Source organism: Neofelis nebulosa, chromosome 6 (assembly GCF_028018385.1).
Source record: "Neofelis nebulosa isolate mNeoNeb1 chromosome 6, mNeoNeb1.pri, whole genome shotgun sequence".
Taxonomy (NCBI): Eukaryota; Metazoa; Chordata; class Mammalia; order Carnivora; family Felidae; genus Neofelis; species Neofelis nebulosa.
In genome coordinates this window covers 134,939,286-134,954,568 of record NC_080787.1, presented here as the reverse complement: position 1 = coordinate 134,954,568, position 15,283 = coordinate 134,939,286, and positions in this window count along the sequence as shown.

Genomic DNA, 15,283 nt, shown 5'->3' with positions numbered 1-15,283 from the left:
AAATATGCTCCATAGAATTACACCTTCAGATAGTCTCCAAGCCTTATATGAAACAGGTAATCGTAATATCTACCCAAGTAGCTAGAAAAAAGTGAAATGGATGGAGCTGGCTTGAGGTTTATGACTTCTTCTTCCTACCTGTAGACATAAATTATACTGAGTATAAAGGTTAAGAAAGAAGAAGAAGAAAGCGAGGGGGAGGAGGAAGAGAAGGAGGAGAAGCAAGCAGAGGAAGAAGCAGTAAAAACAAGAGATTTTTTACAAATGGAATCATTAGCCCCTGAACATATGAATTGGGTTTTCTCATTTAGAAGTAGAACTCTCAAGTAGAAATTTAAATGAGAGAAACTTTAGACGATTCACATGACAGTGTTTAGTGTTTCCAGGTATACACTTACATTATAAACTTAGAACAAGTTCTTATCTAATAAAACATATTCAAAAATCTAGTACAACTCACATTCAAAACATTCTTTGGTTGAATAATGAGCTGTTTTTTCCCTCAGGTAAGGTCATCGAGAGTATGGTAAAATGTATTTGTATGTTTCATATCATTGGTCTTGTACCAAGAAGCTCTTTGATCACTTTTTAAAGATGTTCTCATAATCATTTTTGTTTATCTTTGATTTCTTAGCATTAATTTAGTGTGGACATAAAATATGTGGTTAACATACAGTCTAGTAGGAGTGGAATAGTTAAAAAGTTAAGCGTTGGGCTCCTGTAACTAGAGGGTATGATAGAATTTCCAAGAATCTGTCCATGGGGAAAAACCTTTAAGCTTAATGCAATCTGAAAGTTATCATTAGACCAAAGGACAGAAACTCACGAATAAATTCCAGACAGCCAAAAGTCAGAAAATGTGGGGTCATTCAAATAAAAGGATGAATTCCTGTCCCATAATTGTATCAGGCACTATACCAGTATTACTAAAGGAAATAATACTTAGCATTCAGTGAATGGGATGGCTGTCATTTAAAACCTGAACTGTAACCAATTAGTCTTAAATGATCTGGCATAGCATCAGAATGGTATGGATTATAAAGGAGAAATTCGGAAGAAACTAGACAGTGATAGAATAGAGAACTGGACCTAGAACAGCACAGAATACATAACTGTCATTGTCACACCTATCAAAGCTTCCATTAATTCTTAGAGAAAACTCAGAATTCATGGAATGCAATATAATTGGCTTTATATGGTTGTTTTAGTAAAATAAAATATATTTTCATTCAGTAGAGATCCTCTTCTTGCTCTCAAGTTAAATGACAAATCCCAAAGTGGATTTATGTTCCAGACAGTTTCAGTGAAGATTTTGTATTGTGGACAAACAAGGTAACCATCCTCTATTTCTTACAGAATGGTGTTCAAACAAAGCTTATATCTGCCCAGTACCTCACAAGTTCAGGGGCGTAAGCCATTTCTGTATAAAGTGATTACTGATGTATTTGAGCTTATTTCTATTTGCTTAGCTTTTATTTAAAAATTGTTTTTGCTTTTTTTTTTTGTTTTATTTTCTCCTGTCTTGTTTTTATTTTTGACTTTAATGATTTCTTCTCCCTTGCAAGGAAAGAACTTTGACATTGACTTATATCCACTGGTCTTTGCCTTCCTTCATGTTGAAATTATTATAATTATAAGATGTATTTGATATACTTTCTCTTTTCTATCTTAGCTTAAAAAATCTGTTAGATATGGCAAAGAAAATATTTGTGAGGGCACATGCTAGACTTAAAGTTACCACACCATCCCATTTTTGCTTTCTTATGTTCTCTCAACTTCCATTAAAATCGAGAACATGAAGCCCAGTGACCCTCAAGTTACAGGAAGATGAACATATTATTATCCACCTCCCCTGAGGTTCTCCATCTCCTCATCGCCACAGCTTTCTTTCCTTTGCTTCATCCACTGGCACATTTCCAAAAGCGTTGTTTCATGCTGAAGTAGCTTATCTGCTGGGTAATCCTTCCTACCTTTCTCTTCATTGTGGCAGGTGGAATTCTGCCTTCAAATTTTACATTGTAATTTCCATTCAGATGTCAGGAGGTAGAGTATGTTTGCCACTTTAAATCAGAGTTTTCTCGATCATTATCGGTACCAGTGACACCCAAATCTCAATCTCGGCTCTAAAGCCCTTTCTTGGGGTCTAGGGCTCTATATCAAAAATATTTCCTAAACATTTTTACTTGGACATCTCCCAGTAAATATGCCACAAACCAAAGTTTTCTTTCTTTTGCCAAGTCTCCCATTTTGTTGTTGTTGTTGTTGTTGTTGTTGTTGTTGTTGTTGGGCAGACTGTGGCAACACCTTCTCTCCAGTTGCTCAAGTCAGAAAACTGAATGTCATTTTTGTCATCTCCTTTCCATTTAGGCCTCTTATAACCACTCAACAAGTTCTTTCAATTATACCTCCCACGTATCTCTTAGCAATGTCCACTCCCAACTATCAGCTCTGACATAATTTAATAAAGGATCCTGACTTATCTTTCTTCTGCCATTCTTCCTCCTTTCTGGTCCATTCTTTACATTGCTACCAGAGAAACCATTCTCAAACTCAACTCTGATACTGTCTCTTTCTCGTTCAACGTTTCCCAATGCCTCCCCATTGTTCTTGGGAAAAAGTAAAGGGTTCCAATTGTGACATATAAGGCACTTTATGATCTAGACCATGCCTTTGCCTCTAGTTTTTCTTGTTATTCCTAAGTCCCCCAAGAGTACTCTTCAGTGACAGTGAGTTACTTAAATGTTCTAAGACCTCTGTGCCTTCTGGTTTTTGCACATGCTCTTTCCTCTGCCTGGCGTCCTCTTTCCTCCCATCTATGTGTGGCCAACATCAACTCATCCTTTGGGTCTCCAAAGTGACCCTCTTTGAGATATCTTCAAGACTCTCATGAGTCTTCAAGGTTACTCCTGTCAGACATTTTCATGAGACCCCATGTTTGTTACTCTTGAAGCACTTAGCACCCTGCACTATAACATCTCTAGGACTTAAAAATAGCACTTAACAACATAGGCTCTTGCGCACTCCCATGTTATGTTAGCCAAATACTTCTTTGAATCCTGTGCCCAGATCTAATTTATATTTTATCTAAGAGACATGTGAGGAAGATATTTCATGAAAGCTTTTTTAAAATGTAAGTTAATGATTGGGGTAACTTACTTAATGAAAATACTATCAAAGGTTTGCTTTTGTTCTTTTTTTGTTTTAAGCATTTTAACAACTATTTCTATATATGCTACTAGTATTTAACAATATTAGATCATAACAAGTATCATATACCAACATCAGAAAGCCATGATCCTATAAAATCTTATTTTGCATTTTCAACCCAGTCTCTTGCTGAGAATTGCATGTATTCAATTCCTTTATGGTTTGTCATCATGGGCTAACACTGATGACCTTCCCAAAAGAATAGCCTTATGAAGTACACTGCTATGTGCACTAAGAATATTTTTGATTGTATTACATGGCACAGTATTCTCCCAGTAAGTGATCTCATGGAAGAAATTTTCTTCTGGCCAGGGAGTTAAGCACAGTTGTTATTTCCCTGAGCAATAAAAAAATAATACTTTATGCAACTGTGAAGCTTACTAATAATTATGTTTTCCTCTTCTCAGTAACAATTAGGATTATGTAGGATATTTTTTTGAATTAACTTTACTCCTTGGCCTGCTTTGTATTTCCACCCGTTTTTACCACATTGCCTTATCCATTATAAATGTCATATTTAAATAATTCCTTTTGAAGGAAGAGAGGTACCTATAAATACACACGTAAAATAGTTGCCCTGCAATTGATACATTCAATGTAATCTCTATCAAAATACCAATAGTGGGGCACCTGAGTGCCTCAGTTGGTTAAGTGTCTGACTCTTGATCTCAGCTCAGGTCTTGATCTCAGTGTTGTGAGTTAGAGCCCCGTGATGCTCTAAGTAGAACATCTAAGTGGACTTAGATCCCACTTAAAAAATACCAATAGTATTTTTCACAGAGCTAGAACAAATAATCCTAAAGTTTGCATGGAACCACAAAAGACTCTAAATAGCCAAAGTAATCTTGAGAAGGAACAACAAAACTGGAGGCATCACAATCCCAGATATTAAATTATATGCAAAGCTGTAGTAATCAAAACGGTATGGTACTGGCACAAAAATAGGCATATAGATTAATGGAACAGTATAGAGACCCCAGAAATGAATCCATGTTTTTATGGTCAACTAATCTATGACAAAGGAGGCAAGAATATAGAAGGGTGGAAAACAGTCTTTCCAAATAAGTAGTGCTGGGAAAACTGAGTATCTATGTTAAAGGAAGAAACCAAACCACTTTCTAACACTATAATAAACTTAAAATGGGTTGAAGACCTAAATGTGAGACCTGAACCATAAAACTCCTAAAAGAAAGCACAGGCAGTAATTTCTTTGACATTGGCTGTGGCAACATCTTTCTAGATGTCTCCTCAGGCAAGAGAAACAAAAGCAAAAATAAACTGTTGGAACTACAACAAAATGAAAAGCTTTTCACAGCAAAGGAAACCGCCAACAAAATGAAAAGACAACCTATTGAATGGGAGAAGATATTTGCAAATGATGTATCTGAGAAGGGGTTAATACCCCAAATACAACCTATACAACTTACCCAACTCAATACCAAAACCCCAAATAATCCAATTTATTTATTTTTTTAATATGAAATTTATTGTCACACTGGTTTCCATACAACACCCAGTGCTCATCCCAACAGGTGCCCTCCTCAATACCCATCACCAACCCTCCCCTCCCTCCCACCCCCCATCAACCCTCAGATTGTTCTCAGTTTTTAAGAGTCTCTTATGGTTTGGCTCCCTCCCTCTCTAACTTTTTTTTCCCCTTCCCCTCCCCCATGGTCTTCTGTTAAGTTTCTCAGGACCCACATAATAGTGAAAACGTATGGTATCTATCTTTCTCTTAATGACTTATTTCACTTAGCATAACACTCTCCAGTTCCATCTACGTTGCTACAAAAGGCTATATTTCATTTTTTCTCATTGCTACCTAGTATTCCATTGTGTATGTAAACCACAACTTCTTTATCCATTCACCAGTTGATGGACATTTAAGCTCTTTCCATAATTTGGCTATTGTTGAAGGTGCTGCTATAAACATTGGGGTACAAGTGCCCCTATGCATCAGCACTCCTGTATCCCTTGGGTAAGTTCCTAGCAGTGCTATTTCTGGGTCATAGGGTAGATCTATTTTTAATTTTTTGAGGAACCTCGATGCTGTTTTCCAGAGCGGCTGCACCACTTTGCATTCCCACCAACAGTGCAAGAGGTTTCCTGTTTCTCCACATCCTCGCCAGCATCTATAGTCTCCTGATTTGTTTATTTTAGCCACTCTGACTGGTGTGAGGTGGTATCTGAGTGTGGTTTTGATTTGTGTTTCCCTGATGAGGAGTGACATTGAGCATCTTTTCATGTGCCTGTTGGCCATCTGGATGTCTTCTTTAGAGAAGTGTCTATTCATGTCTTCTGCCCATTTCTTCACCGGATTATTTGTTCTTCGGGTGTGGAGTTTGGTGAGCTCTTTATTTTGTCTGATATGTCATTTGCAAATATCTTTTTCAATTCTGTTGGTTGCCTTTTAGTTTTGTTGATTGTTTCCTTTGCAGTGCAGAAGCTTTTTATCTTCATGAGGTCCCAATAGTTCATTTTTGCTTTTAATTCCCTTACATTTGGAGATGTGTCAAGTAGGAAATTGCTGCAGCTGAAGTCAGAGAGGTTTCTTCCTGCTTTCTCTTCTAGGGTTTTGATGGTTTCCTGTCTCACATTCAGGTCCTTCATCCATTTTGAGTTTATTTTTGTGACTGGTGTGAGAAAGTGGTCTAGTTTCATTCTTCTGCATGTTGCTGTCCAGTTCTCCCAGCACCATTTGTTAAAGAGACTGTCTTCTTTCCATTGGATATTCTTTCCTGCTTTGTCAAAGATTAGTTGGCCATACTTTTGTGGGTCCAATTATGGAGTCTCTATTCTATTCCATTGGTCTATATGTCTGTTTTTTGTGCCAATACCATGCTGTCTTGATGATTACAGCTTTGTAGTCGAGGCTAAAGTCTGGGATTGTGATGCCTCCCGCTTTTGTTTTCTTCTTCAATATTACTTTGGCTATTCGGGGTCTTTTGTGGTTCCACACAAATTTTAGGATTGCTTGTTCTAGCTTCGAGAAGAATGCTGGTGTAATTTTGATTGGGATTTCATTGAATGTGTAGATAGCTTTGGGTAGTATTGACATTTTAACAATATTGATTCTTCCAAAATAATCCAATTTTAAAAATGGGCAGATGACCGAAAGAGACATTCTTCCAAAGAAGAAATACAGGTGGCCAATAGTCACGTGAGAAGATACTCAACATCACTAATCATCAGGGAAATGCAAATCAAAACCACAATGAGATATTACCTCACACTGATCAGAATGGCTAGAATCAAAGTGACAAGAAACAACAAGCATTAGCAGGGATGTAGAGAAAAGGAAATCTTTGTGCCCTGTTGGTGGGAGTGTAAATTGGTGCAGCCACTCTGGAAAACAGTATGGTGGTTCCTCAAAAACTAAAAATAGAAGTACCATATGATCGTGTAATGTTACTACTGTGTATTTACCCAAAAAACCCCAAAACACTAATTCAAAAAAATATATGCATCCCTGTGTTTATTGTAGCATTGTTTACAATAGCCAAGATATAAAAGTGACCTAAGTGTCCGTTGATACATGTATGGATAAAGAAGATGTAATATATGTACAGAATGGAATATTATTGAACAACAAAAAAGAATGAGATCTTGCTATTTATGACAGCAGGGATGGGCCTAGGGGGTATTATGTTAAGTGAAATAAGTCAGAGAAAGACAAATACTATGTGATTTCACTTATAAGTGGAATCTACAAAACAAAACGAACAAAGAAACAGAAACAGACTCATAAATACAGAGAACAAGCTGATGGTTGCCAATAAGGAGGGGGAATCTCTGAAACTAATATTATACTGTATGTTAATTAACTGGAACTTAAATACAAATCATTAAAAAAAAGAATGGAGGAGGACAAGGGAAGGGTAGAATAGGTAAAGGAGATTAAGATTACAAATTTACAGTCATAAAATAAGTCATGAAAATGGAAAGTACAGCATAGTTAAGATAGTCAATAATGTGATAATGTTGTATGGTGACAGTAATTACACTTCTGTGGTGAGTACTCTGTGATGTTTGGAATTGTCAAATCACTAGGTTGTGTACGTGAAACTAATATAACATGGTATGTCAACTATATTTCAATAATAAATATTTAAAAAAATCAAAGAAACAGAGGGGTGGCTCAGTCGGTTGAGCGTCCGACTTCGGCTCAGGTCATGATCTCTCAGTCTGTGAGTTTGAACCCCTCATCGGGCTCTGTGCTGACAGCTCAGAGCCTGGAGCCTGCCTCAGATTCTGTGTCTCCCCCTCTCTCTCTGCCCCTCCCCTGCTTATGCTCTGTCTCTCTCTCTCTGTCAAAAATAAATAAACATTAAAAAAATTAAAAAAATAAAAGAAACAAAAGGAAATAACAAAGAGAGAAACACTATTAACATTTTGTCATATTCTGTCTAACCCTTTGTTTCCATCTGTGGGTGTGGATATGTGTGTATTTTGCAATATACATATAAAATCATATTTTATAGAAAAATAGTGCCATGTTGAAGCGGTTGCACCACATACAGGCTGACATCGTGAATACTATTGGTATATATGTCAAAAAAAGGTGAAATGTCATACATGTTTCAGGGTAAAATTCTAACTTTTGGAAATGAAGGTACTCTCAAAATAGTATAGTCCTTTACCCTTCACCTTATGGACACAAACATCAGAGGATTGTCTAAAACCTACAGAAGGTCTCCATGCTTATGTATTAATTTGATTGATAGATGCATTGTCACGATTAAGCTAGAATGAACTAGAATTTATGTCATTGTTATAAGTTTCCATTTTCCTTTTCGTTTTCTAACCCAACAATTTGCCTAGTATCTATAATTACTCTTATAATCAGTGGAGTAAATAATCTGTTGTGACCACCTGTTCTTCCTCCATATATTCTGTTGAGCATAGAAACAGCTGCAGGCCTCAGAAAGTCATAAATAAAACTCATGACTAAAAGATTAGGCAGACCTGGTGACCCGCTACATTTCAGATGTCTGAGTAGTGGAATTCTCTCTTCCAGAGAAAACTGCAGACTTTATAGTCAGTGTTATTGCATTGTCAGTAGTCACTTTTAAAGTTAGCACCAAGTTGTAATTTTTTTCCTATTCATAGAATATTATTTGCTCCAAAGGTAATCAAAATTTGTTAACTCGTTACTTAAAAAAGATTTATGTACACAGAAAAGTTTTGTATATTTTTAATATATTAAGCTGATGATTAGAAAATGGAGGTGACACTCTTTGGATGATACTGAATCATTACATATACAAACCAGACTGAGAAAGAAACCCTGTATATAGTCACTGGCAAGCAAAGATTGGAGTTGCGTGCAAAGAAAATTTATTTTATTATTTAGAAAATTGTTCTGGATGTGCATAAGGAATAACAAGTGATATGAAACATGTTTGTTTTGCAAGGTGATTTTAAAATGTCCTAAGCAAATGTCCTAGTTTAGTTTGAAGAATTTGCCAATTTTCTTTCTCCAAGCATTACCTTTCACAAAGATATTTGTAGTTAGTACAGAGTGTATCTTACCTCTTAGTGGTCTCTTTTCTTTCAGATCAAAAAGAAGGACTTTGTGACCTATTTCGTTTTTGATTGTCATTTTTAATGACAGAAATAAAGGATACATAAATGAAATCCACATTTTAGTCAGGAGTCCATCTTCCCACAACTCATGGTAGAAATATTATCAATAAGATACTTTGCAAAAAGACAAAAGGGAGAAGCCTGGGTTAGTAGTAGTTCAAGTAAACACAATCGAGGTTATTTAAATGAGCCAGCCATTTGTTTTTGCTGCTAAAAAGGCTAACAAAATGATGGGCTGATTTATTATACACAAAAATGTACAATCAAGGTCCTGACCACACAAAACACAAAAATTTTGCTCTGGTCACTAATCAATTAAAGGATTATGTTCAGTACTGTCAGCATATTTGAAGTAGGATATTGACATTTACAGAGTAGACAGTTTTCCGAAAGGGACTTCTGATGTCTTCAGAAGTACAGATGAAGAAAAGAAGCCCCGGAGATCTTTTTGCATTAGTACTTTCACCTTTTGAACAATCATGCAAATGTTTCCTATCTTCTAGGTGTTGTGTGGGACTTCACTCACTTAGCTGACACAGTGACTTTGTCCAGTGGACGTAAGTATCAAAATAGAAGGAAAGGAGCTTAGGAAGGCTCACTTGGAGAAAAGAAGACCATGGAAAGAAATAACATTCTTTAAATGTTTGAAGGATTGGTATATAAATAAGGCAATTACCTTGTGCTTGCTGCCCCAGAGAGCAGAAGCTCCACGGTCAGGAGTTATAGGGAGGTAGCTTTTCGCTTCCTTTAACAAAGGACTTTCTAAGCAGAATTGGAAGATGAGAAATAGATTGCTTTGTGAGGTAAAGAGCTTCCCATCACTATGTTAGTTTAAACCAGAAGTTGAAACCTTTCCCTCCAAAAATATTTTAAAGAGGATTGATTACTGGATGGAAGATTTGATCATATGACTTCTGAGGTCCTTTTCATAGTTAACAATCTATGCTTCAAATTATTGATTTATGTCAACTTTCAATTTCCTTTTTTCCCCTGAACATTAGACATTATAAATTAACATTTACCAAGGCAACCAAAGGACATGGGAGCAAAGTACAAATGTTCTACGATGCTCAAAGAGCAAACAGTACTCATTGGCTCTTGCCACTTCCAAGTGATGTTGGAGTAAATAGGGTAAAGAAAATGTACAGCCTAAATAAGTGAGAACATTCTGTAGCTCTGCAGAGGGTTTCACATTATGTGTGTAGGGAATACTGGAATAACTTGTGTGGGGCCAAATGGAGTGAGCTGAGGGTAGCTTCTTCTAAAGAAGAACTTTAAAGGACAAAGGGTCAGAGTCTGCAAGAGAGAATCTTTGCTACAGGAGTCAGCCCCTGAAATCATGTAGAGTTCACGTAGCTGGCTTGATTAGGTGTCAGTCGTCATTTCCATGTACCTCTGTGTAAGATTTTTATTCAGAATTCTTCATGAATATTTCACTTTAAAACATGTCTGACAAACATTCGGTCCAGTGTCAGTAAAACAGTTTTATATTTGATCATTCTTGGACCCAGTTCTAGCTTATTGGCTGACAGTTCTTGGGCTGTGTTGGGTTTGATATATGGATTGGTCAAATCCTGCCTGCCTATCCATGTATTATTTTAACTTTGAGCCAAGTATGGAGTCAGATAAAATTAATTGACTCAGATGGGGCGCCTGGGTGGCTCAGTCGGTTAAGCGACTGACTTTGGCTCAGGTCATGATCTCATGGTTCATGGGTTCGAGCCCCGCATCAGGCTCTGTGCTGACAGCTCAGAGCCTGGAGCCTTCTTAGGATTCTGTGTCTCCCTCTCTCTCTGCCCCTCCCCTGCTTGTGCTCTGTCTCTCTCTATCAAAAAATAAATAAAATGTTAAAAAAAATTAAAAAAGATTTAATTGAGTCAGAGCACTACTTGAGGCAAGTATATTTAGACATGGCAGGATTTTACTGGTTACCAAGTCTTTTGGGTAAATACCATCCCTGCCCTCCCAATGGAAGAACTTGACTGCTTTTACTGTTTTGTGAAACAAGAGCTGTTTGCTGTGATGATGTCTCAGCCAAGTACATTAAAGAGAAGGATACTTGTGAATGTGATCATATTCTCAAATAAATAATCCCCTGAGTTGTTTTCTCCCTGTTTCCCCTGCTGTTTAATTCCTTCCCTTTGACATAATTTGCTGCCTGTTTGGTTAAAGCAATTAGATATTTGTGTTAATTGGATGCTTGTTGTCTATCTCAAAGTGGATGTGCTTAACTTATGAGGTGAGCTGGCTCTTAGATGCTTATTCTAAGAGTAACTCTTTATTTTGCTGTTTGCTCTGTGGCACACTCGTATCTATTTCTAAATTTTTTTTTTAATGTTTACTTATTTTTGAGACAGAGAGAGACAGAGCATGAACGGGGGAGGGTCAGAGAGAGAGGGAGACACAGAATCGGAAGCAGGTTCCAGGCTCTGAGCCATCAGCCCAGAGCCCAACGCGGGGCTCGAACTCACGGACGCGAGATCGTGACCTGAGCTGAAGTCGGACGCTTAACCGACTGAGCCACCCAGGCGCCCCACTCGTATCTATTTCTTCAGCTGTGTACGACTCTCTGAAAATACATCAAACCTTAAATGAGTCCTCAAAGAAGTACTTCTTTTGTACTGTCTGTTGTTTAAAAATGTGTTGATTATGCTCTTATATTCTCTTGTACCTCTGGAGAAAAAGAGATGACCAGCTAAGGGGGTAAAATGAACATTTCCTCTCTAATTTAGCAACATCTTGAACTGCTTATGAGGGCATACGCATAAAACAAATGCAAGGGGTTAGCAAAGAGAGTTTTCACAGAAGTAAGTGCAGAAAGTAAAGTCATTTTACGAAAGAAGACTACATGAAAAGCGCATTAATGAAGCAGTTTAATCCTAATACTTGTTCTAGCTTTGGAAGGTGTGTGTGTGTGTGTGTGTGTGTGTGTGTGTGCGCGCGCGTGCATGCCTTACTATGTGTGTACGTAAAACTCTTTCCGAATCCTGGGTGCGGTCTGCCAAGTGTCCAACAGGCCAAGTGTCCAGCCACTGGGAGTGACAGACGTCAAGGATACGAGAGAAGCAGCAGAGAGTTATGATGGTAAGTGCTGACCTCATAAGAAAGCAAGAGCTTTGAAATGCGTATGTAGTTTTCCTTTAACCTGTTCTTTCCCTTGATTTATATTACCCTGACCACTGGACAAGTTGGGATGGAGATCACATGTCAGTTGAAGATTAAAGGACAGTGTTGTGTCTCTCCCTCCTCTGTTCTGCCTCGCTGTCAATCAGAGCAGCTGTGTCAGCCCTTTCCAAGCACAAACTGGTGTCACGTTCACTTCCTCTGCCTTCCTCATTCTGTTCACGCACGTTATTGCTAAATTAAATTTCATTTCATCTCATGCTTTCCCCCCTTATATCTGTTTCACCTGTTTTTCACTCCCGATGGCTAACACCTGTCCCAGGTACTTTTTCCTTTTATTTTTTAATTGTTATTATTATTATTATTATTATTTTTACCTGGCCCAGGTACTTTTAAATGTTGTATCTTGATCAGTTTCAATCTCTTCTGGACTCCCTGCCTGCACCTGTTGTGCATGTATCATTGTCCTCCTTGCAGTTGGCGTTGTTGTCTTCTCCCATCTCTTAGCCTCCTAACGTTCTTCCAGAAACACCCCTTCCAGTCTTCCCTCAAAGACTTGTAGTGTGTTGTCATTAATTATGTTGTCCAGAATTCTAAGATCTACAGACTGTACATCACAGCATGCCAGGAACAAGCCTTGAACTTCATTTCCTTAGTTTCTATTCTTTGGTTCGTGGGTCTTGACTCATGTTAGACAAACCTGTACCAAATTCCCATGATACAGTCATTCCAGTCCAAATGCCAAACCTTGAAGAAAACAGCCTCATGAGCCTAGAGCAGTGGCTTCTTTTAAACCCACCCAGTTGTGTCTCTGTTGTCATGAAACTGTCACTATCATTGCTCTTCCATGAAATCTTTCTAGATTAACCAGAGGGGACCTGCATTTTGTGTTGTAGAATACGGGATCCCCAGCGACATCAATGAATTTCTCAGCAATCACCACATTTTTTTTTTTTATAATCAGCACAGCACATCCATAGGTGATGTTCTTAATTGGATATCATAGAGCTATATATTGGCCACTTTGTTACAGGCTGTTTGTGCACATGTGAGTTTGCAAATTTTAAGAGGAGTCAATCAATGGATTCATGTAAATAAGGGTCTAGCAAAATATCATGCGTTACATGTATATAATTGATTCTTTGGGATGAGGATAAAAGCAATATCAAAATATCCTTTTGGTATTAGACATGATTGTAGCAGTGACGGTTTAAAATGAATCGGGTTTTCTGACAATTCGGTGATGTAGGTGCTATGATTACTCTTATTTACTGATGAGGAAACTGAAGTACAGAGAGGTTACTACCGTTTGTAAGGTCACACAGCTTGTAAGTGTTAGAGGCAGATGAAATCAGGCTGTCTGATACTATAAACCCTGCTCTTCACCGCTATGCCTTGTTGCCTTACAGCTGATTTATTTTTCAATCTATATTAAAGGCAATCCAAACTATATTCATGGTTTTTAAAATAGAAAAATATTATTTAAAATATTGAGCAAAAAATTACAAAGCAAATACTTATGTCTTGGCAGAGCTCAAATAGATTCTGGTTAGTAATTTAGAAATGTTTTCCACATGAAATTTTAATGCAATATATAAATATTTAAGTATTAAAAATTAATATAAAATGTAAATACATGCTTTTAAGAGCATACATTTTTTATCTACACCAGGGTGTTGAGGTTATTTTGTCTATATGTACAAAATACAAGCGGGGAAAAAAATGACGATGTCTAAGAAATTAAATAAATTATGCAGTTAAGATATGTCAGATTAAATGATACGTGTGTGCTGCATACAGCTGTTCATGCAGGGCACTGAAATAACTGAATAGGGAGGCAAGAACCGTAAACAGTTGGTTTCTTTTCAGCCAGAGTCAAAATTTTCTGGAATTACTTCTGGATTTGGTTTTCATTTTCTTCTTTTTCTTTTTGTTGGAAGTGAAATTAAATAAGAATCTAGCCTGTTGGTAAAGGGATGATCAGTTGGCAGAAGTAAATTTCCACAGCTAGTCATGTGGTTCGAGAAGTATCCTGGAATAGGATAAAAAGCTGTAGGATGAACAGGTAGGATTATACAGGGCTTCTTTATCAATACATCCGAAGTGCAGTGAGTTTCCTGCGTTTTTGTTTTGTTTTGTTTTGGTTTTTTTTCCCCAGAATTTCTCCCTAACCATGCATGTTAAATGTGCCATTCTTTGATGTATCATTTTTTGAGTCATTTCTTCTGACTTTGAAAGATTTTTTTTTGTTTCTTCTTCCTTTTTTTTTTTTTTTAATTTAAGTATAATTGCCACACAATGCTACATTAGTTTCAGGTATACAACTTACTCATTTGACCATGTTTTTTCTTGACCATGGAGTTTTTTCTTTTAATTTTTAATCTTTTTAGTTGTAATGGACCTAAATGTTAAAACATAATATAAAAATTTGATGCCAAGAACTACCCGCCCCCACCGCTCCCTTGTCTCTGGAGAGCAGCATTATAAGCAATGTGTCTTTCCCTGCCTGAAAACATTCTGAGTGTAAGTTTTCTTGAATTACAGCAACGTTGGTCTTCCTCTGAGGCACATATATTCCTTTTTGGGGTTTGCAGTCAGCATAGTCACACCCCTGCCTTTCTCTGTGGTTGAACTTCAAAATGAATTTCTGTATGCCATCCTGTTTCAGACAAGAGAAAGGCTAATGGAGCAGCCTGAGTTTATGAGATACACACATCATAGTATAGGGCCAGGTTCCAGGCATTAGTGATATCAAAGTTAGGGCAAGTGTTTGAGCCGTTCAGAGTATGTTTTTTTTATGTTTCTATAGATGATGAAATTGGTATTCTAGATTAAATACCAACGGGCATTTTACTTACCAAGTATATAGCATGTGGTTTTAATTGTAATTGTTGAATAATTATTGTTGGAAATTCTGAGCAGCCTCTCTCTCTCTCTCTCTCTCTCTCTCTCTGAAAAAAGGTACAGGTTTCTCTCTCTCTCTCAAAAAAAAAAAAAGGTACAGGTTGTCAGTTAAAGCCACTTTGTGATTCTCAGGACCAATTTTTCTGTGGTAAGTAAACCATAAGAAATATAAACTGTCCTGGCAAAACTGTACATTTAATTTTTACTGTCATCTTGCTGTCTCTTTTGGCATGGTACTCTTCTCCATTCCTTCCTTCCCTCTCCCTACCCCCCAGTGGTGGCAATAAGCCACCGTGTGAGTGCCAGGAGTGCTTCAATCTGGTTCCCCAACCCGCCGTCCTCAGGTATATGTCAGGTCCCCTCTCTTCCCGCGTTATCTGATGTTCCTTCTGGCTTGTGACTTACTGTCAAGATTGAGCTAAGACTACCTTCTAAATTCCAGATGCAACATGATTAAATAGTA